At 43.7% G+C, this 21,667-nt stretch overlaps 1 protein-coding gene across 4 annotated transcripts in view; it reads right to left on the reverse strand.

The window, feature by feature from the left end:
• PAK1 (p21 (RAC1) activated kinase 1) overlaps positions 1–21,667 on the reverse strand; it is a 77,429-nt gene that overhangs the window by 38,549 nt on the left and 17,213 nt on the right. For 2 of the 4 annotated variants that reach the window (XM_033053076.2, XM_033053077.1), the window contains exon 2: positions 11,003–11,078. The exons of 1 other annotated variant lie outside the window; for it this stretch is intronic. The gene's annotated coding sequence lies outside the window, so the exon portion shown is untranslated. Of the gene's footprint in view, positions 1–1,387; positions 1,837–11,002; positions 11,079–21,667 lie in introns of those variants that run through there. One more of the 4 variants, XM_033053078.2, reaches the window with a different exon arrangement.

Here is a 21,667-nt window from a genome sequence, read left to right on the forward strand (position 1 = left end):
CTACAGGCATAAACTGTAGTACAAGCACAGTCTCCTGAGATATTCACCTCAGAGTGGAACCTAAAAGTAGGTGGGACATTCTGATCCTACCGTAGCACACACACAAACAGAAAAAAAAAGAGAGAACAAAGACCCTCTATGTATGTCATTTTTCCTTCCACTTAATCACATCATTTCAAACTGCTGCTCCACGCTGAACTCTAGGTTTCTATCAAGCTGCTTGTGTTCTCTTTGCATTCCTTAGCAAGACAGCCAGATGACTGATTGCTAAAACAGAAAGCAATTAAAAAGTCAGAAAGGCTGAAACCTACGCTACAGTAGATGCCATACAGATAACTACCTCCAATGCATACTAATTGCAGGAATCAACATGAAAACTCATAAAAGAGACATCTATAATTCATGCAGTCTGGCAAGAGAGTAGCTGTAAGTTACTCACTACAACTTACAGATGAATAAACTATATTAAACAAGACGGGGAAGATGAAGATGCTCAGCAATTGCTCTTTCCTCTCTGCCTACAAACAGAAAGAAATCCACATTTTTCCCAGACACTGGTATTCTGTTGTTGGCAAGGTGAGGAAAGAGTGTCTTGCCCATGAAAAAAAGAGAGTCTTAACCTTTAATCGAGTTGATCATGATCAGAACAAGTGTTTCACCTCCACACCAGTATCTCTGCATCCTTGCACCCCATGGCTAGGAATTGCTTGTGCATACACACAGTTAAAATCTCCTTCCCCACCTCACACTGCCCTGGTGAGAAAGAGCACAGGCTGTGCCCTACTCTGTTCAAACACACTGCAAGTAGCAGATTCCCTCCCTGTGTGTCACGCTTCCATGCAAATCCCAGCAGAAAAAGTAACATCAGAGTTTACCAGCTGGGTTTCCACGCAGGATGAAAAGACAGTCATTCGTTTTTTATTACTTTACGTGGGACTAAGTCTCAAACTCCAGTCTCACACTGAAGGAAAGGCACCCCACGCATTCCACCTGAAAAAGAGGCAAGAGGTGTCTTCCTCCACCCCAGAGCAGATGGGACCTGGAACACATGCTGTCACAAAAAAGGCAGCTGCAACACACGCACCCCGAGGGAGGACAGACCGATCATCGCATTTAGAGGTGATTTAAAATAGTCTCAAACTGTAGCATGGAGCTGTCTCCCCAAAACACTCACTGCACATCTGAGCTCTGTGTAAATGTGTCAATTAAACAAAAAACACCAAGGACCAGAAAAGCACCAGCCCAGACCCAGCATTTACATGTAAACTACAACAAAAACAAACAAACAATCAAACAAACACCCAACAAACTACACAACATGTTTGCAGAAAGTTCAAATAAAGAATTACAAAACAGCAATGTTTGCTGACATCTTTTCAGACCTTACCTGTTAGACCCCTGCAGGTGCTGCCAACACCTCAAGATGCAGATGAAATTGCTCAATTAAATGAAAGAATAATCACTCAACATGAGTTTGCACACAGAAGAGAACGCATCCACTGCTACAGCACGGGTGGGTGGGTGTGGGGAGGGGGAAGGGAGACACTCTCATGGCAGATGGCCAACTACCAGTTGCAGTCTTGCTCCACTGCCAGCATTATTTCCATAGTGCCAGACATAAAGGATGACTGACCACTTACAACTCAACAGGAAAAGCTGGAAAAGTCCACGGCTTGGAATTTTAAAAGCCAAAAGTCTGGACAGTCCTTTTAAAAAATGTCTTTAATTGAACCCCAACAGTTTGGGCTAAATGCAAGAACTGCCAGGTGGGATTCCCTAGCCCAGAGTTTGCAGGAGGACATGGACATAACTGCAGCAGGCAGGAGAGCTGCAAAAACCCTCCATGGGCAGATATCCATGCTAACCTATCCTACCACACAGATACACTTCTAAAGAAGAGCAGACTAATTATAACCACTCGATTCCTAGCAACAGAGTTCTCCTTTCATTCTAGTTAGGGAAGCTTCTTTCTGTTTTGTTTCAAAGAATCAAGGCCCAGTGTTCCCCAGCTTCCACAGCGTGGGCCCATGCATGACCACTGAGACAGTGACCCAGGCACACCGAGGGCTTCAGAAGCACCGAGGCAGGTTGAGCCCTTTTCACCACATTAGGCTTGAATTCAAAACCACAGAGAGGCAATGCCAGCTTAAATTGCCATGTTCAGACTTGGCTTCAGCTGCTGCACAAATAAATGGCGGTGTCAAACAACGACCATTTCACAATCAATGCCAGCCATGCCCAAGTACCTGGAACCTGGGATGAACTGCCCTTACTTGTGCTCCAGTACTCAAGCTTGGAGAACTGCAGGGATTCAGCTCTGCCTGATCCCATCCCTGGGCAGCAGGCTCCTCATTTTGACCGAGCATTTACCCACTTCTAACAGCACTTTCGAACACCCCACGAGAAATAAATTGCATCCATATTCAAGGAGAAAACAAAAAAAAAATGCAAGCTGCAACAGAAAGAACGAAGCGTATTGTTTTTAAAAGCTCTCAGCCCACAAATCATCCTCCTTGTTTCCTCATCTCCTGAAGGGCTGTCTCCCCTCCCCCAGCTACATGCCTGAACAAGCAAGTTGGCTGTTGCAGATGTCAGGACAAGCTCCCTTTTCCAGCACAGCACAGAGCAGCCTCGGCTCCGGTTCCGCTTTCGCTCGCAGGAGGGCAGGGCTTCAGCCACACAAGTCAAAGTAGGCACCGAGTTGGAGCTTGCTGAGCAGAGTGGGAAAAATAAAGGCCTCTTATGTTAAAGCATATCCAAAGCTCGTATAAGCAGGTTTCCTGGAGGAAATCTGTGGTCCAGAGGAAATGACTGGATGCAGCATAAAGAGAATATATTAATGCACACAGTTAAACCCACCCCCACTACTCCTGCCTAAGTTACTTGGCTCAGAATCCTACCTACACATTAGCAGCAACTGAAAGCAGCCGAATCATTAATCATTCTTCCATTCAAAAGTTTGCAATGCAGGTGGTGGGCATAGAGCACAGGGCCCAGAATTAAGCCCTGCTATCTCCTAATGTGGAATAATTCCCACTTCACGCTTTAAATACATGCTAGCATTTGCAAAAACTGCACCTTTTTAAATGTAGACATCTGTCATTTAGCAGTGGGAGTGAGGGTAAGAAACATATAAGAAAATGAGAACATTGTCAGATCAAGTCAACAACATCCCATAGGCACAGAGGACACTGCAAAGCAGTGGTTAGCAAAAAGCCACACACAAAAAGATGAAAGTTCACATCAACCTGTAAAAGCTGAGGTTTTTCTCTGAGGTGAAGAAACACTAAGACACAGAGAGCTGCAAGGAAGAAACCAATGTTCTTAAAAACAAAACTCATTCAACTCCTTTGCTGCTGGGAAAGTAAAGAGCAAGAAGACAACCCAATTATCTTAGCGAATGAAACCATCCAAGACCCTCAATTAGACTGAGGGGAAAATGCCACAATAGTTCAGTGCTAATTGGAAATGCAAACATTTATCATCAGAGTAGTGCTTGCTCCTGTGTATAGCTCCATTGTGTTCATTGCAGCTAATGACAGTAGGAAGCCCAGTGCTCCACAGTATTTATGTAATGAGTGGCAAAGCTGTCACATTCCCTTAATTGCTAGCCAGGATTTTCATACTGGCAGTAGTTTTCAATTAAATAAAATCACAAAGATTGGTTCGGTTTCACATTGCTTGTTAAAAGTTTTAGTTCATCAAAGCAGAGGAAAGAGGGGAGAATGAATAGTTCTCCACAGACAGGATAAGCTCTGCATCAAATAAGAGGTTTTTGTAGACAAACTGAACTTACAGACAAGCACCACCACATACCCAGCACTACAAGAGCTAATTTAATATCAATAAAGACAAGCAATTTGAGAACTGCACATAAATCTGCTTCAGGTTTGCAATGATTACTCCTTCAACTGTGATACATGAAATGTTCTGAGCATCTCACTTACAAGCTAAAATGAAAAAGTCTAAGGTGGCTTATGGTTTCTCCCCAATTAAACTGTCACAGTAGTCTCTGCTGTAAGAACATCACCTCTGTGTTTATAATTATATGCTATCTAGCATAACTCCCTATTCCACCTGCTTTATGATTCCAGAACATACAGGAGGAGCCATAGCGGCAAGATCTCAAGTCCCTAGACTTCCTTGCTTGTACCAAATGCACTGCAGAGCACTAACTAGTCCATTAAGGATCATCATCGTTTAATTTAATGAGCAGCAGTTTGTTTTTAGGAAGCACCATCAAGCCTTTTATCACATCATTTACTCAGATTCCAATCATACTTACTGTATGTCAGTACAGAAAAGAAAACTCTACAGGACTGGCACAAAGGAACTGCTGTTTCTGCAACATATTACAACCAAGTCTGCATTAGCACTCAGTTAAATAAAGCCCATGAGCCAAATGAACTATTTTTACTCCACTGAACAAAAGGAACTATAACAACATCATTTATTACAGTGGCAGGCCCATTTTAAGGCACTATGTAATTAGGAGCAGGAGTTAATTGCAAGGCTAGATATAGCAGGCAAGGTTTTCCTCAACATCTTTGAGCAAGGTTTCTCTGGGGCACAGATCTTCTTATCCTCTGTTCTTGCAACAATGACCTAAGCAGCTTTCAGTAGGAAGCATGGATCTTCACTGCTACCTATTTAAAACTCATTCTTTCTCAAGTAGCAGCAACACTACAGCCATAAAACCCAACCCAGAGGAGACTGACTGAACTCCCATTCACAGCCCTGTCAGCATCTGAAGCTTATTTCCATCCAATTCCCAGTGGACAAGCATCTACTCATACAATTAGTGACAATATGAACTGCAAATTCAGCAGAATTGGGATTTCACTGATGGATGGATTGCCAGTATGCATGTTTTATTCATCTCAAGACTGCTTTGTCAGGTTGCTGCTTGTCCTCTGTGTACTTAAAATGCTAAAAATCTTTTTATGGTCACAACTGGGCAGACAAGTAGCTCTATGGACAATGTGGTACCTTTGGTAAGTGGTAGCTAAGACTCAACCGATGACCAAAATAAAGACAACAATCAAAGACAGATGCTCTAGGAAGATGTATGAGTTAAGACTTTTTTTCAGTACAGTATTCCTTCCCATTGCTTTAAGTCATCTTGCTAAAGTCCTACAGCTACTTTCTCCTAAGGCCACCAGCGTAAGAATTAGGAAAGCACAGCATGCAGCAAGTCCAGGTGTAGTTTTCTGATCACCCTCCCCTAATTTCAGCAATTAAGAGTCAAGAATGTTCACAGCACGCTGTCACAGAGATATGGTATGTACCCACAAGCCAGAGCTTTCTCAGTGTTTTGGTCACACAAACCCAGCACCCACCTCTGGTTACCTAACCACACTCCCTCCCTCTCTTCCTATCCAAGGCAAGAGAGTATAAAATGATACTTTAAATTCTGTAACTAGCACACCATAATTTCACCTCTCACCTTTACAGTAACAGTTCTATTTGCTAAAAAACCCTCAAGATATGAACAGGGCAGTCAGTTTTGGAAACAGCTATTGCACAGGTCTCAAGAAATCCCAGGTTTGGTCCCTGAGCACACTCAGGAGCAATGCATGGAGATGCACTTCCCAAACCAATTTTTCCCCCTTCACTTTTTGCCATTTACACTTGTCTCAGGTAAGTGCTGCCTTCCTCTTTACTAACAATTCATACCCATGTTGTGGCACAATCTGCACTAATTCCATCTTTCCTGTCCTTGTATTCATTGCAGAAGGATTCAGTGAAGTAAAACACACTTGCTGTGGGAAAGGAGATCCTCCAAATCAATCCACAACAGAGCTAAAGTGAACGGTCTCTTCTGTTAGTATGAGGTTGCTTCTTCCACTTTTCCAGTTGTTTCTTTTGGGTCAAGTTTTCATAGAATCACAGGAAAAGCTTGAGTTGGAAGGGATCTTAAAAATCAACCTCTGCCATATGCAGCAATTCCTCCCAGCAGATCAGATTGCTCAGGGCCCCATCCAACTTTTTGTTCCATTCCCGATTATTCTTGTGCTGCTGGTATTTGCAGGTGCTGATTCACAGCCTCCCAACACGCACACGTTTTACAAAAAGCTCTTCAGGCTGGAAATAAATCTCGTTTTCCCGTGAACAGTCTTCAATGTACATCTAGTTTTATCTGAGGAGCTTAAATATTCTACATCAACAAAAGTTTTGCCAGTCTCTGCTACTCTATTAAAATATTATAAAACAGACATCTAAACTTGTGGCGAGCTATTTTGTAAGGTCCCTTTTAGCTTTAAAAATAGAAATTGGATTTGAGCCTAATATATATTCTTTAAACTTACAGCACGGTTTGAATTTACATCCCCCACAGGTGAAACTTCCCCAAAGGATTTCAATTTGTAAAGATAATTAAAAATCTGCAAAAATATAATTATTTATTTCTGACAAAATTTAACCAAGATATCTTAAATAGAAGTAGTCAAATCCCAAATCATTACTTTAAATTGGGCTCTCAAAAAGTAGTCCTAAGCAAATAAGCCCAAAATAAGCCCATAATGCTGTCATTTTAGTATCTTGTGTTGTCAGCAGACAGCTTCCATCTTAGATCTGAGATGATGTATTGTTTCCAACTCCTGGTCCACTGGCTCCTAACGTTTTCCTCCACACAGAGCATCTGTACTCCAGCTATTTCCCTGGAGATTCATTAACTGCTTCTTCCTCAAAGGTTGAGATTATTGGCATTTTTCTCAGACTATTTTTCTAACCATTTGAAAGACTTGTCAGGACAGAGAAATAAATACATACCAAAAAATAACAATTCATCTCAATCTCTCTGTCAAGACATTGCAGGTAAAGGGAAGACCTACGTTGTGGTTAATGCCTTTAAGGACCACTTTCTATCTTGCATGTCTGTAAATCATTTACATAGCATTCCACACCCTCTTTTAATGCCAGTATCCCAAGGGAGAAGGCAGATTAGAATATTGATGTCTTTAATTTAGGAGGCAATTAGACCACCACCAACAAACCAGAGCTGTATGTATGCTCAAAACAATCTAGTTAGAATTCTATTTTAATTAAAAAACAGTAAAATAATCCCATTATGTAGAGAATTGCTTTAGGCATGGTTCCAATCCAGCGCATCTTTTTATTTAGTATTTTAGTTCCACACAGAGAAAGTGATTGAAATAATGCTGTAGACTACCAGCATGGTCCTTTCTGTACAGCAAATTCCTCTTCCAGTTACAGAGCTTGGGAAGATACAGAAATAAATGTTCCAATGTCAGTCACCCACTTGGTAAGACATTTAATAAAAGGAACAAAAAAATCTGTTAAGATAAAAGCAGCCTATATCTCAGGTCACTGTGACCAGCAGGTAGAAGAAGGGAATTCTCCACTTCTGCTCCACTCTGGTGAGATCCCACCTGGAGTGCTGTATCCATCTCTGGGGACCTCAGTGTCAGAGGGACGTGGACCTGATGGAGCAAAACTAGAAGGGACCAGAAAGATGCTCAGAGGGCCAGAGCACCTCTGTTATGCAGACAGGCTAAGAGAGCTGGGATTGTTCAGCCTGGAGGATGGAAGGCTCCAGAGAGATTTTAGAGCACCTTCCAGTACGTAAAGGGGCTACCATAGAGCTGGAGAGGGACTTTGAACCATGGTATGGAGTTACAGGACAAGGAGGAATGGCCATAAGACAGAAGGCAGCTTTAAATTAGATACTAGGAAGAAATTCTTTCCTTTGAGGGTGATGAAGCACTGAAATAGGCTGCCCAATAAGCCGTGGATATCACATCCTTGGAGGTCTTCAAGGCCAGGTTGGATGGGGCTTTGAGCAACCTGGCACATGGTGGGCAGTCCCCATGGCAAGGGGTTATAGAAACTGGATGATCATTAGTGTCCCTTCCAACACAAGCCATTCTAGGAGTCTGTGAAATCCAGTTTCCTCAGTCTTCATCCCACTACCTGCAAACTTCACCTCAAAGGGCACCTAATTCCTCATACTTCTCCCTTTTGCTTCCTTTGTCAAAAAGTAACATGCATCTCTGTTACAGTTGCACAACTTACATTGTTTTGTTTCTAAAAACAGGGAAAAGAAATATTTCCAGTATCATCTTTCATTTCTGGATTTGCTTTTACATGGTCTGTGGGGTCCTGCTGCATAACAAGTATTTCATCCACAGCAAAGACCAGCAGAACAGCTGCCACAACCAGTTACCTGCCTGCATCATTGACCTGGGGAAGGGGGCAGAAGGAGCTGGGCAGAGGTGTGTCCTACAGAAGAGAGTGTGGCTACATAAACATGTATATTCACACACATTTATGTGTGCATGTGATTATATAACCCAAGTTAACTCACTTATTTTGTTTACTCCCAGACAGTGAGTATGCATCATGATATGACCATTTATAAATCATAGTTATCCTCAAGTGACAAAGTACTAAAAAGAACAACAGTTGTGGAAAGTTATAAAGTACCACAGACCGTTCTAAATTATATTAATTTGGTATTGTGCATTGCCCAATTATTTCTGTAAGCATTCATACACCAGATCTTGTTTTTATTAACTGGAATTAAATAAAATAAATAAACCTGTTCCCCAGAGGCATGTAAAAAAGGCTGTTACCCAGATTCATGTCGCCTTAATGCACATCAACCACTACTACCCACAATACTGAAATGTACTTGGGAATTAGATGAGGAAAAAAAATGAAGATACTTCTTGAGACCATTTCCTCTTCCAAGACACTTGTGGGAGGGAGGGCCCAGCAGCTTAGCAAAGATTAACCTCACCAATTCCCTCCAGGCTTGTGCCGAAGAAAGAAGACATTCAAGGTCTTGCAACTCCTCCTTTGCAGGCATTTTATTCTACCAGATCAATACACAGAAGACAGTGGTGGGTCCCCAGACATCATCTTTGCCACTCCTTATCCTGCTGAGCCTTCCAGTCTGCTAAACTCAACCTTCCACGGCCTCTGGCTTCTTGGGAAGTAGAGAAGGTGTTGTCAACAGACAAAAGTAATAAAGTTCCTGAACCACCTGGACTATTGTCACATTATTTATTACATTATTATATATTACAGGCTTTCCACAACCTTAAACTGTGAAAAAGTCTGCCTGAAGAGACAAAAGCACACTTCTTTCTGCCAGGACACGGGGGTAGACCTAGAGTAGTCTCCATGAATGTGTAACAGTGGCGGACAAATGACCCTTACGCTCCAAAACAAAATCATTAGGAAGCAGCAAGGTCTTAGACCTGAGAAATTCCTACAGGACAGAGTCAGGAAGCCAGAGCAACTTGGCTTTGTATGCCTGCAGGATTAAGCACAGCCATCCAACACCATGGCACGGTCCTGCAGGGTCAGGATCACCACTGGGCTCAGCCTGGTGGTCACTGGAGCCAAAGGTTACACCTACACACACAATCCCAGCATGGAGTATTGCGTCAGGAGCCCACAGGACCATATGGCAAGAGCACCTCTGAAGGCAGAATCAGGCAGCCATGAGAGCAGCAAGCTGACAGAAGAGGTAATATTTGCTCTGAACCTTATCTGTATCATTAGTGCTTGTGCTAATTACATTAACCAACAGCAGCAGTCACCCTGATGGGAGGGCTGAACAGCAGTGACACAGCTGTCAACTCCATTCACAGAACCAAAGCCTTAAAAGTTCGTCATTCTGGGGGCAGAACAGAATCCATACAAGATGCAAAATGCACAGGATTGCAGCTTTTTCAGGGCAGAAAGCTTCAGAGAGCAAGTACAGCTGATGCAGACATTAAAAAACTAAGTGCATTTGCCTGTTTCTCAGGGGGATTTAAACAGCAGGTGAGTGGGGCTGGTCTGTGAGACATGACCCTTTTTTATTTCAGCTATTTAGATGCAAATTGTTCCCCTTCCCTCCCCCTCTCAACACCATCTGTTAGCCCAGAGGTTTAGACTGTGCCTAGGATGTAGGTTTTGGTGGAGGGGGATATAGATAAGGCATTGAGAGAATTTCAGCTGATGCCTCTATTTCCTCTAGGGCACAGTTTTGGAGAGAAGAAAAATCACTTTGCAATACTCTAAAATAACAATAGGATTTTTCCATCATTCTACTGCATCTTTTTTACTGACCCCACAGATTTCCTGCCCTAGAAAGCATTCCTTGTCCAACTTTTAGCTAACAAGCCACATTATATAGTGACATTTATAGCAGGTTGCTATGGTGTTAGCAAAGGGCATGAGCTGGTATTGCATGAAGTATCAGAGATTCAAGGAATTAAAGTCCTAAATAATAATAATATTAATAATGAAGTCCTTTATTACAAGGCACAGTATTTAATGGTCTCTTAGTGCTAGTGAAGTTGCCTCATCTCTGTCTGACTTTCCCAAGTGAACAACAATGTACTTTCAAGAACTGGTGAGAGATTTCGTTCATTAAACACTTCACCCAGGGCTCTAAATTCTTTATAAAGGAAAGATTTTGGGTGACAGCAAGAGTCCACTTTCAGGAAGCTTGAACATGATACAGTATTGGAAATGGCAGCTAACAGACCAGGTAGGCATGCTGCCACTCAGGGATGTGGACAGGCTGCAGAAATGGGCCAACACCAACCTTTGCAGTTCAACAAAGGAAAATGCAAAGCCCTGCTGCTCAGGAGCACTGACTGGGAGCTAACAAGCAGAAAGGAAGCAGAGAAAGGCCTGAGATTCCTGGTGGACATCAAGCTGACCATAAGCCTCCAAACCACCTTTGGAGCAAACAAGGTCAACAGCATGTGGGCTGCATTAGGAAAAACAACTTCCAGCAGGTCAAGGGAATGGATCTTTCCCCTCTGCTCAGGGCTGGTGAGATAAATCTGGAGTGCTGGGACAAGTGCTTCCCTCCCCAGTACAACAGAGACATGGACATACTGCTGAGAGTTTAGCAAAGGTCCACAAAGATAATTAAGAGACTGGAGTATCGGACACATAAGGAGAGGCTGAAGGAGCTAGGACTCTTCAGCCTGCAAAAGAAAAAGTTCAGAGGGGTCTTATCAACGTGCATAAATACCTGATGGAGGTGTAAAGACGGAACCGGGCTCCTCTTGGTGGTATCCAGCAACAGGACAAGAGCCAATGGGCACAAACTGAAATACAGAAAATTCTATTGAAATGTAAGAAAAAAACCCACAACAAAACCACTTTTCTGGGTGGGGATGAGGGGAGATGGACACAAAATCACAGAACGCAGAAAACCACAGACTGCTCAGGAAAAATAATGGGAATTTCCATCCTTGGGCATGCTCAAAACCTCACTGAACATGCCACTGAGCAGAGTGTTTCAGCTGCCACCACATTAAGTGGGGAACTGGACCAGACTATCCACACAGAGGTTCCTGCCAACCTGCAATTCCAAGCCAATCAAACTGACAGGGAGGCTTTAAAGGAGAGATACACACCATTCAAACTACTTGTCTGAAGCACATGTATTGTTTTTACTCCCCAGAATCCAAGGCCCCAGTTTAGTGATTGGGACAACCTTGAGCAGAAAATCAGCAGAAGAATTGGGACCAGTACCACAACACCCTCATTATGAATTTTAGTGTGTGAAGTACAGTCCCAGTACTTGGGAGATGCCAGCTTCGTCTCACTTCACACAGACCTCATTTGTGATCTTGGAGGCATAAGAGGGGGAGGAAGCTGAAGTACTTCTTGTCTGCTCAGCCTTCCTCCTATCAGTCAATCACTTCTTTAAAGGAAAGGCAATTCTGGTAGCTAGAGAGCATACAGCCTGAGAAAAATCCCTTCCAGGTGCTTCTGCAACTTCAGTTAGCACAAGAAACATTCTCAGGAAGGAAAAAAAAAAAAAAGGAAAAAGAATAGAGCTGTGTACACAGTCCTGATGGGGAACTCAGAGGTAAAGGGTAGCATGGAAAGATCTGAAAACCCTTCTTCCCCCTTGGGGTCCCAGTGATGGGACAGAAGAGTCCTCCTGAGCCTGAAATAAGAATAGACAGTGACCACCTAAGGGGATATAGACAAGAAAAACAATACAGTGTGGGCTTCAGAGCCTCAGCTGCAGCTGAGCAAGCTCTTGGCTTGCCCTTGCATAACATTCAAGGCTGACACCAAGCTGGGCTCAGTCAGACTTTAATGGTGATGCTCCACTGAGGTGCAGGAAAGAAGCCCTTCAGCTGGGAAGACCTTCTACCAGACAAGCAACAGTGCACAGCAACATTTTCTGAAGGGATTTGGGCCTTTTTCTTTTCTTACTGTTGAGATGTTCCCTGATTTTCTTCAGTGTTGCCAACACAAACACATCTTCCCTCTTTCTTGCACAGACAGGCAAAGCCAGAACAACATATGATCTCAATTACTTGGTGACAGTCAGGAACTTCAGGTACATACTTTCAGACTATCGACCTCTAAAATACATTCAATTCAATTTTGCTGGAAAGCAGTATGCTGACAAAAGTTGCAGGTATTTCCTAGAAACAGACTCCTAAAAAAATAAAAATCAACTACCTGAGCAAACAATTTCAATAAATTTGTGCTGATATTTTGAAAGAATTTAATATTCTAAATTTAAAATACATGGGGTTATATATTCTCCATTTATGAAAAGTAGAGTTTTCAGAAATCAGTGTTTCCCCTACAGAATGAGTGTCTTCTTCATGCACTGCTCTAAATCACCAGCTAATTTCTGTTTCCAGATCTCTGGCATTTCACCAGCACTACTGAGAATCTAAAGAACAGTTACTGGAAATGTTTTTGGTTAACCAACTTCTTGTTCACAAATCTCAAGCACATGTACAAACTTTAAGGGCTGCAATCCTGCAGTTTGATCTCTAGTACAAAACAGAGGCATCAAATCTCAGTCCCCTTGACTTTTAAAGGACAGAAAGGTCATCTGTAATAGCCGAGGGGTACTTGGCCTTAATGCCAGCAAGCCACCCACTGAAAACAGTGGGAGTTTAGCCCAAATTAAGATTTCAGGATTTATCCTGGTAACACTTCCCACACAGTACTACCAGACAGCTTCTGAAAACTGGCAAAATGTGAGGGACATGCCAACACCATCCCAGATGAGGTTTCCAAGGGTGTGTTTTTGTGACAATCGAATTCAACCAACACCAGTCTGCATATGTACATATTCTCACAGCTCCAAGGGGGTTTAGTATGTTGATTTTAAAAGCACAGTAGCTAAAATCACCTGATAGATATTCAATGCCAAACAAACCACACTTCCAAAGGAGGGGGGGAAAAAAAAAACAACCCCAAACCACAAAGCAGTTGTATCCAGGATATCACTTAACACTTATGCAATAATACCCCCACCTTCAGATGCTTTTCTATAACTTTTTTCCAGCACCCAAATCGCCATCTTTTCCCACCCAATACCTCCAGAACTGCCCTAAAATAGCTACTGCCATCTCCAACACGACCTGGGACAAGGTGGATGGGTTTACAGCCAGGAGATACCAAGGTCTGAGAGGCCAGTTGCTGCCCACACAGTGCCTTTGAACTCAAATCTAATGGTATTGATGCTCAGGAAACCAGACTGCCACTGGCTGATGAACTTTCCCATCTTTAACTACTCCCCACTACTGTCCCAGTATTAACTGGGACAGTAAATATTGACCAGGTAAGTATGTGTCACAGTTGAGTAGTTCTCCTGAGAGAAACATGTCTATGAGCAACAATGAACTCAGGTATTCCAGGAGCCAAAGGCTTTGTACAGCATCACTGCTCTGAATGGGGGGCCTGGGTCCTGCCCAAACTGAAGCCCCTGGTGTTACAGACAACAGCACAGGGTCTGTAGCATCCAATTCTTAAGAAAATCCTTTATTCAGATCCCTGGAAGCAGCAGGGGTTTGCACAACATGGGGTCAACACCTATGGTGCAAGTCAGGTCGTATCCTTGTAAATAACCAGTGCAGCAGCTGGGATACAGCAGGTAAGAGGAGCAGCCTCTTTAGCCGCCACAGCATCTCCCTGACAGCAACCAAGAGAAAGTAACCCAAACAAATGATAAAAGAAAGGTTTAAAAGAGAGTCAAGGTCAGTGGGGTTTACAGAGACTGAAACATGACTCATTTTGGAGCAAAAGCACAGCTAAATAGACACACTGCTGAAGAAACAAGACAGGTTCCACTCTTAAAGCAGCAATTAGTTATCAAATGACAGAAGACTTCCATGGGTTATTTGGTATGCTTGCACTTTTTCCCCGAAACTAATCATTTTTAAGAGGATGCAGATGCAGGAGAAGGAAAGAAGCCTGACTCCTCAAAGAAAAAACAAAACAAAACAACCCAAACAAACAAACAAAAAAAAACCACCACCAAACCAAATAGCAAAAAAAGAATCCCAGAGTTGCCATGCTTATGACTTACATTCTCTAGACAGGAAATCTTTGGAGCAGCAAAAGCCTCTCTCCCCTTCACTCCACAAACCCTTGATAGCATAATCACATTTTTAAAATATTGCCTTCTTGAATGATGCAGATTGAAAGGCATAAGTAATTCTCTGACATACTACTGAAAACCACACACCAGCACGAAACAGCATTTATGGCATGCAAGGCCATTAACTGTTACTTACAGTGCAATAAATTGTATCCACACAGATACCACTGCCACTGCTGAGCACAAAACTGAGGAAATTCCTTGTCCCTGGCCCCTGGGGTTTGAGTGAGAGAAGTTGAACTGCTCCTGCCTGGAGCAGGGTTTTGTCCTGCAGAAACACTGCAGTATCTCAGCTAACACAGCAGTTGTCCTGTAATTATCATGCACACTTTGTAGTCAGTGAAACAAAAGAAACCTTTCACTTCAAAAGTAGTTTTTAAGGCAAAAACAGAGAAAAGCTTTTCAAAAGATGACAGTGAAAGGACAAGGAGAGGAGATAGTGCATTTTTATGGGTCAGTAAAGCATTGCTGAAACAACTGTGGCAGGGGATGGTCATGGGAGATGAGGGTTTTGCCACACCAGAAGTGCGTTTATTTTCAGAGTTAATGCACTTGTCAACCATTCAGACACAGCCCCAAACAAGAAGGCAGCCTGACAAGACAGAACGAGACACCCACCTGGCTCCACAGTCTAGACAAAAACTCGCTTCCTCAAAGCTTTCATATTTTCCCTTCCTCTTCCAGAGTTAAAATTGGAACGGTATCAGTTCCTTTCCCAAATGGAAAGCCCTCTGAGAGCAAACCAGATTTTGAAGCTTTCTAGCAACTACACAGGTCAGGCCACCAGGGCTTGCTGCTTACGTGTCCATGTTCAGGGCATCTGCAGGGTAGTCTTGGGATCAGAGCACAGCTACAGTTGGATGCTCTCCAGAGGTATTTTAGGAGAACAGAATCAAATTGCCACACAAACGCAATTGCCAAGTTTCCGTCTACTGTTTCAGCAATTTGCTTGACACGTTTAATCTCAGAGGAGAGAGTGGTAGAGTAATATGTTGTTTTTATTAATATGCCCAAATTCCCTAACACAGCATTCATATCCTTGGTATGATGCAGGATTCTTTCAAGTTCTGCTTTTGGTAACAGAAAGCATGACAAATTCTTCATGCTGCCTGAAAAAAATATTTGGATAGACTGAGTTTAGGGTAGTCATTAAGAAAGGTACAAAGCAATACTTTTAAATTACCAATTTGAACTACCAACCAAAATCTACAAATCGGGAGCAGAGAATTTTGGTCCTCTGCTTTCTCTTCAGAAGTCCATTCAGAAAAACAACCTTCAAGATGCCTGTTGAGCATCTGGTCACTTCTTCACCTGATGCTTTCCATTCCTGTAGCCTATACAGAGCTAACTCATCTGGGAAAAAAGTATTTCCCTGCCTTCTACCCCACAGAATTTAAGATTCTTCAAATCCGAAGAATCAGATTTGATGTCTGATTTCAAATTCTGACCCCCTTTTCAAAAGGCTGTCCAAAATTAGCATGTTGCTGTGCTCCCATCACCAGCTCATTGTCCATCCAGCTCTTGCCCATCACACCTCTCCTTTTCCAAGCTTACAGACATCTCACAGCATCCCAGAGAATACGGTGAGATCATCTGAATGCATCATTATGCATTTGGATAATCTGTTAAGACCACAAGGCATCCACTGTCAGAAGATCCATAAAGAGTGGAGAGTCAGTGTGTATTACTTCCTCTTTACCATTTCTTTTCTAAAATATTTCAGACCATTTAAATTCCCACAGAAACACAATGTCACATAAAGAGGACTGCTTGCCTTCAGAGCTACATGAGAATTCAGGTTTTCAAACAAAACTGAGCTATCAAAAAAACAAGTTGCTTACATATCTAGTTTCCATTATAGAGAAGCAGTACAATATTGTTTGTTAGACTCTGCACATGTGAACAGTTCCTTTTCAACATTTCAGAACAAAGAAGTGAGTAAAGTTTTAATCTAGAAAGTGAGAAGAGATTACAGACCTCTAAAAATATTACAAAAGCCATGTCATTCTGTAACATTGCTCACAAGAACTGAGCTCTACCTTCAAGAGCCTGTCATTTGGATTATTAATTTTTTAAATGTGAAAGGGTTGTATCCCAACACTGACTTTCAAGTCTAAGAGCGTTTTGGCCTGAAGATGATTGACCATAGCAAAAAAAAAAAAAAATTACAGTAAATTCACGAATACAAGCCGCACTGAGTATAAGTTGCATCCCTGGGTGTTGGCAAATATTTCGTTCTTTGTCCATAAATAAGCCGCACCTGATTATAAGCCGCTCTGTCATTCGCAGCGAGGACCCGCGTGTAACAAAGTTGCCAAATACTAACAGAACCGCAGCATGGCGGGGTTTACTGGTTTGGCTCAGGTTGTGCAGGCTCGGCCCGCTCGGGGCTGCTGACGGGGCCAGGTGGCCCAGCTCGGTGGTGCCGCTCAGGGCTGGCTGCCGCCTCTGGGTTCGCTCGCCCCGGCCCCACTCCCGCTGCGGCCCCGGCCGGGCACGGAGAGCACCCCCTGCTCCCGCCACAGCGGCAGAGGGCGGGGGCAGAGCAGCCCCCCTCCTTCCCGAGCCACGGCAATGGTGGCACGGGCTCCCCCCCATCCTCCCCAAACCGCGGCAATGGCGGCGCGGGGCCCCTCCATCTCTCCCCCAGGCTGTGGCAGAGGAGGGAAGAAGAGAGCTCTCCTGCCTCTCTCCCCGCCCCCCGTGCTGCCTGCAGGGAGCCAGGGCAACAGAGTAACACTTTGTAACAATCGCAAAATGCCGGCTTTTACCGGCAGGTACTTGGCTCGGCGCCCTGGCTGGCACGTCTGGGGTTGTAAATGTCAGAAAATTATTCACATATTAGCCGCCCCCGAGTATTAGCCGCACTTCTGGGTTTCCACCAAAATTTTTGTCAAATTGCTGCGGCTTGTATTCGTGAAATTACTGTAAAAAAAAAAAAATCAAGCTAAAATGTACCTTTTTAGCAGGTTTTCAAGCACCAGTTTGAAATTAGGTTGAACTTCCAAAGGCACAGGAAGAAGCATTAGTTCTAAGAGATGGGGCAAGTCCCAGCTTAGAGCCATAAAAAGGCAACAAAAATCCATTTTTTCTCTCCCATTCTCTGAAGTTCTCTCCTTTCTTGAATCCTTGGGGAAGGGCATTTTTCCTGCTCTATTCCACTTTACACGGAATTCCATGTACATAGAAACTCCACCTTTCACATTATTTTTTGGCACAATCTTCACACAGGAAGATAGATTTTAAAGAGAGCTTGAGCTTATAAAAACTGCAACTTCCTACTCCACAAGTTAGACAAAGTGCTCCAAAATAGTACTCTGTGTGGTAACAGAAATTAAGATTTTACCAGTTTCCTCAGAGCTCTGCAGAGCCTACGAAAAAATCATCTAAATTTTCAGGTCACAAACACCACTGGTGCCATCAGCCTCACAGACTCAAGAGTGGTTTTACAAAGAGTGGGTCACACTTTTGCAGGCAGTCTCCAAGCCCTGAGCAAGAACAATGCTGGCCAGAGCTGTGACAATGCAAAAGTGACAGCAGCACTTGAGCACAATCTGGTCAACAGTTACTGCTTACAGATCCCATGAGAGCTCCACTAGAGATATTAGAGGAAATATTTTTGTAGAAATCCACTCGCAGGCACAAAGGTGGATAAAAAAACAGCACAAAGCTCTCAAGCACTACTTTGCTTGCTCTTGTACTAATGAGAGAAACTCTCAGCAGCACAGACTTCCAAATAAGCATGAGCCACTCATGAGCACTGCAGTCTTTCAATACCCAAATATTGTCTGCAAGAAATCTGGAGGGGAACTGTTTATTTTACAAGGGCATGTAGTGATAAGACAAGAGGAAAATTCTTCAAACTGACAGGAGGCAGGTTTACATTTGATATTAGGAAGAAATTCTCTATAGTGAGAGTGGTGAGGCACTGGCACAGGTTGCTCAGTGAAGCTCTGGATGCCCCATCCCTGGCAGGGTTCAAGGCCAGGTTGGATGGGGCTTTGAACAACCTGGTCTAGTGGAAGGTGTCCCTGTCCATGGCAGGGGGTTGGAGGTCCCTTCCCACTCAAACCATTCTATGATGCCTGGCTCCAGGCAGCTTCACCTGGTTAAGCCATGACATTGCCCATGCTCCAAATACACCTCCAATGGCAGTGAAGACTGAGCTACAAAGACAAGCACAAAGCCAGGTGACAGAGATTTCAATGTAGTAACACAGTTTCAACAGACATTCAAGCACAGCCCCAGTTTCTTCTAAAAACGAAAGGCTTCAGTGAGATAACTCAAGCAATTAAACCTACACAAAGCCTTGAGTCACTTACTGGGTCAAGATCCAGCTGATTCCAAGAATCTGTATGCAGGCTGTGTACCCAGAAATTAACCTACTGCCTCAGAAAGTGTTGCTTAATTTAGAAGAGTGATTACTTACAGCACCTGCTGCTAGCCTCGCAGCCCCATACGCCAGCTTCTCCGAAACTAATGCTAAGTCTTCTAAAATTATTTACATAAGTAATTAAGGAAAGAACTAAAAAAACTGTGCTAAATGTAAAACATAAAAATCAGCTGGGTTATCAGCAGCAATTGAAACTGCAATTTCCAAAGTAAATAGTGTGAGTTAAGGCATTTAGAGTTGAAGTTGCACAGCCAGTTCATGTGGCAAGCTCCCTTCTTCAGCCAGGAATAAACAGAAAACACTGCACAGGAGACACACACCAAAGTGTGCATGTACACGACACACCACCTCAGAAGCAGCCCCAATGCACAAGAACCTTTGCAAAAGAGGTGTCCTGGTTTTAAAGCCACATTACCTATAGGCTTTAAATCTAAAGGCAAACCCACAACAGCCTTGTCATGCCAGCAAAGAGCCTCCAGCAGTAGCTGAGGACCGAGGTTAGTCGTCATGGAGAGAGAAAGAAGAGAAACCAAAGAGCAGCTTGACTCCCAACCCTTAGCCCTTCTCTAGAAGTTTCTGTTCACATCTACAGATAAAGACTCAGTAAGTACACAGGGCCTAACAGGATGCATCCAGGAATGCCAAGGGAGTCAGCAGATGCCATTGCAAGGCCAGGCTCCATAATTTTTGATCAAGCATAGTAACTGGCAGAGGGGCCTGGAGTATGTAGTCTGCAGGAAAGCAAATGTCAATCCTGATGCTCCAGGAGATCCAGGGAACCACAGGTAGGTCTACAGGAACTTCCTGAAGTTCAGCAAGGAGAAACAACCACAGGCACCTCCATGTGCTGGGGGTCACCCAGATGGAAAATACACTGGCAGAAAAGGACCTGGGAGTCCTGGTGGTCACCAAGTTGAGCGTGAGCCAGCAGTGGGTCCTTGCAGCCAAGAAGGCAAGTGGTATCCTGGGCTGCATTAGGCCAAGTACTGCCAGCACGCTGGAGGCAGATGATCCTTCCCCTCTCCTCAGCACTGGTGAAGGCACACCTGGAGCGCTGGGTCCAGCTCTGGGCACAAGAGGCACACAGACCAGAGAGAGGGTAGCAAAGGCCAGGGAGCATCTCTTCAGTGATGAAAAGTTGACAGAGCTGGGAGTACTCAGCCAAGAGAAGCACAGGCTCAGGGGAATCTCATCAATATCTATAAATACCTGCAGGGAGGATGCAAAGCAGACAGAACCAGGCTCTTGTCAGTGATGCCCAGAGCCAGGGCCAGAGGCCCTGGGCACAAACTGAAACACAGAGGGCCCCTCTGAACATCAGCAAACACTTTTCCACTGCAAAGGTGACCAAGCACTGACAGGCTGGCCAGAAAGGTGTTGGGAGTCTCCATCCTGGGAGATATTCAAATGTTGTCTGGACACAGTCCTGGGTAACTAGCTGTGGGTGGCCTTGCTTGATTACAGCAAGCTGGGCCAGATGACCTCTGGAGCTCCCTTCCCACCTCAGCCAGTCTGGGATTCTGTGAAGACATGTACCTAAAGGCGTACAGGCATCAAGAAGAGCCCTTCCAAGAGGCAATGTAAACTTGTACCTCAGTTTTGACCCCTGAATGCATATTTTCATTCTGCTTGAGAAACAATACATTTCTGTAATGGTAGCTGAGATATTGTGTGCTTTCTTCCAGGAGAAGGGGTTCAGAATTAAAGATGCAATCTATTTTCTAAGGCAGACCTTACCACACAGGTCTGCCTCAGAAAAGAGTCAGCCCACTCACTTGTGTGAACACAAATTGGAAGCAATCCACATTTGGGGGCTTTTTTCTTGTCCTAATCAAGACAGAGGTTATTTGCAAAAATTCAGCTGGGATCTTAAAACCCACTTCATGCACTCAGAAGGACTTTTTCCAGCAGCTTGAAAACATCCAGCAGTCCATGCCTGCTTCCTCCCCTGACCCATACATATCAAACTCTAAAAGCCACAAGCGGCCTATACAGAAAAGTTTGCCTTTTAGGAGATGGAACAATGAACATAACATTCCTGTCTGAGTGCAACAAAAACAGTTTGAACAAGGTTTCAAAAGGTTGAAGTCATTACAGCCTCCCAGAACTAGAGGCACCCAGCTGCAATTCAAGCTACTCAGCTCATCTTTTTCAAGCCCAAAAGCTTGGCTAAGTTTGCAGGTCTTTTGGGGACACTGAAGCAAAGCACCGGAGTGCCTCAGCTCCAGACACCGGCTGTCCAGAAGCCAAAGCAAGCAAAGTAAAACTCAAAGTATTGAAGCTTAGGAGAGCTATGTGGGTAAAATCTGACTTCACGCGTTGCCCTGCAGCTGTGTAGCAGGCCCGGAAAGCATCACACTTCATATTGTTCCTTAGGGTGTTCTTATTTCCTTGCTTATTGCTTATGTATTGAAGCATCTGTACAGCTTTCCAAAAGAACCCACTGTCTGCTGTTTCACTGTACAATGAATTAATGAAAGTATAAATAAATAGCCTAAAATTACTTTGGAAGAGAAAATGCACAAGAGTTTCTCCAGAAAAGCATGCAATTCCTCCTTCCCCCACCCCCTTGGCCAGCTCTGCCTATACAAGAGGCTCATAAAATTTCAGAATCTTTTTCTAAATTTTAAGCACTGCACAGAAAACCATTCATGCATAAAACACTACTCAGTGATAAAATGTTACTAATGTGGGTGAAAGAACAACTTCTACCCAGTAACACAGAATACCTGAAAGTGCACCTTAGCTCCACTACCCTTCTATAAACTGAGGACATAGCTGAAGTGAGTTGAGAAAGGTCATGCAGGTTCATAGCAGAGAAGAAACACATCTTCCAGGTTTCTGTCCTGCTCAGGCTCTGCACCTGCAACCCTCCAACC

Source organism: Catharus ustulatus, chromosome 2 (genome assembly GCF_009819885.2).
Source record: "Catharus ustulatus isolate bCatUst1 chromosome 2, bCatUst1.pri.v2, whole genome shotgun sequence".
Classification (NCBI taxonomy): Eukaryota; Metazoa; Chordata; class Aves; order Passeriformes; family Turdidae; genus Catharus; species Catharus ustulatus.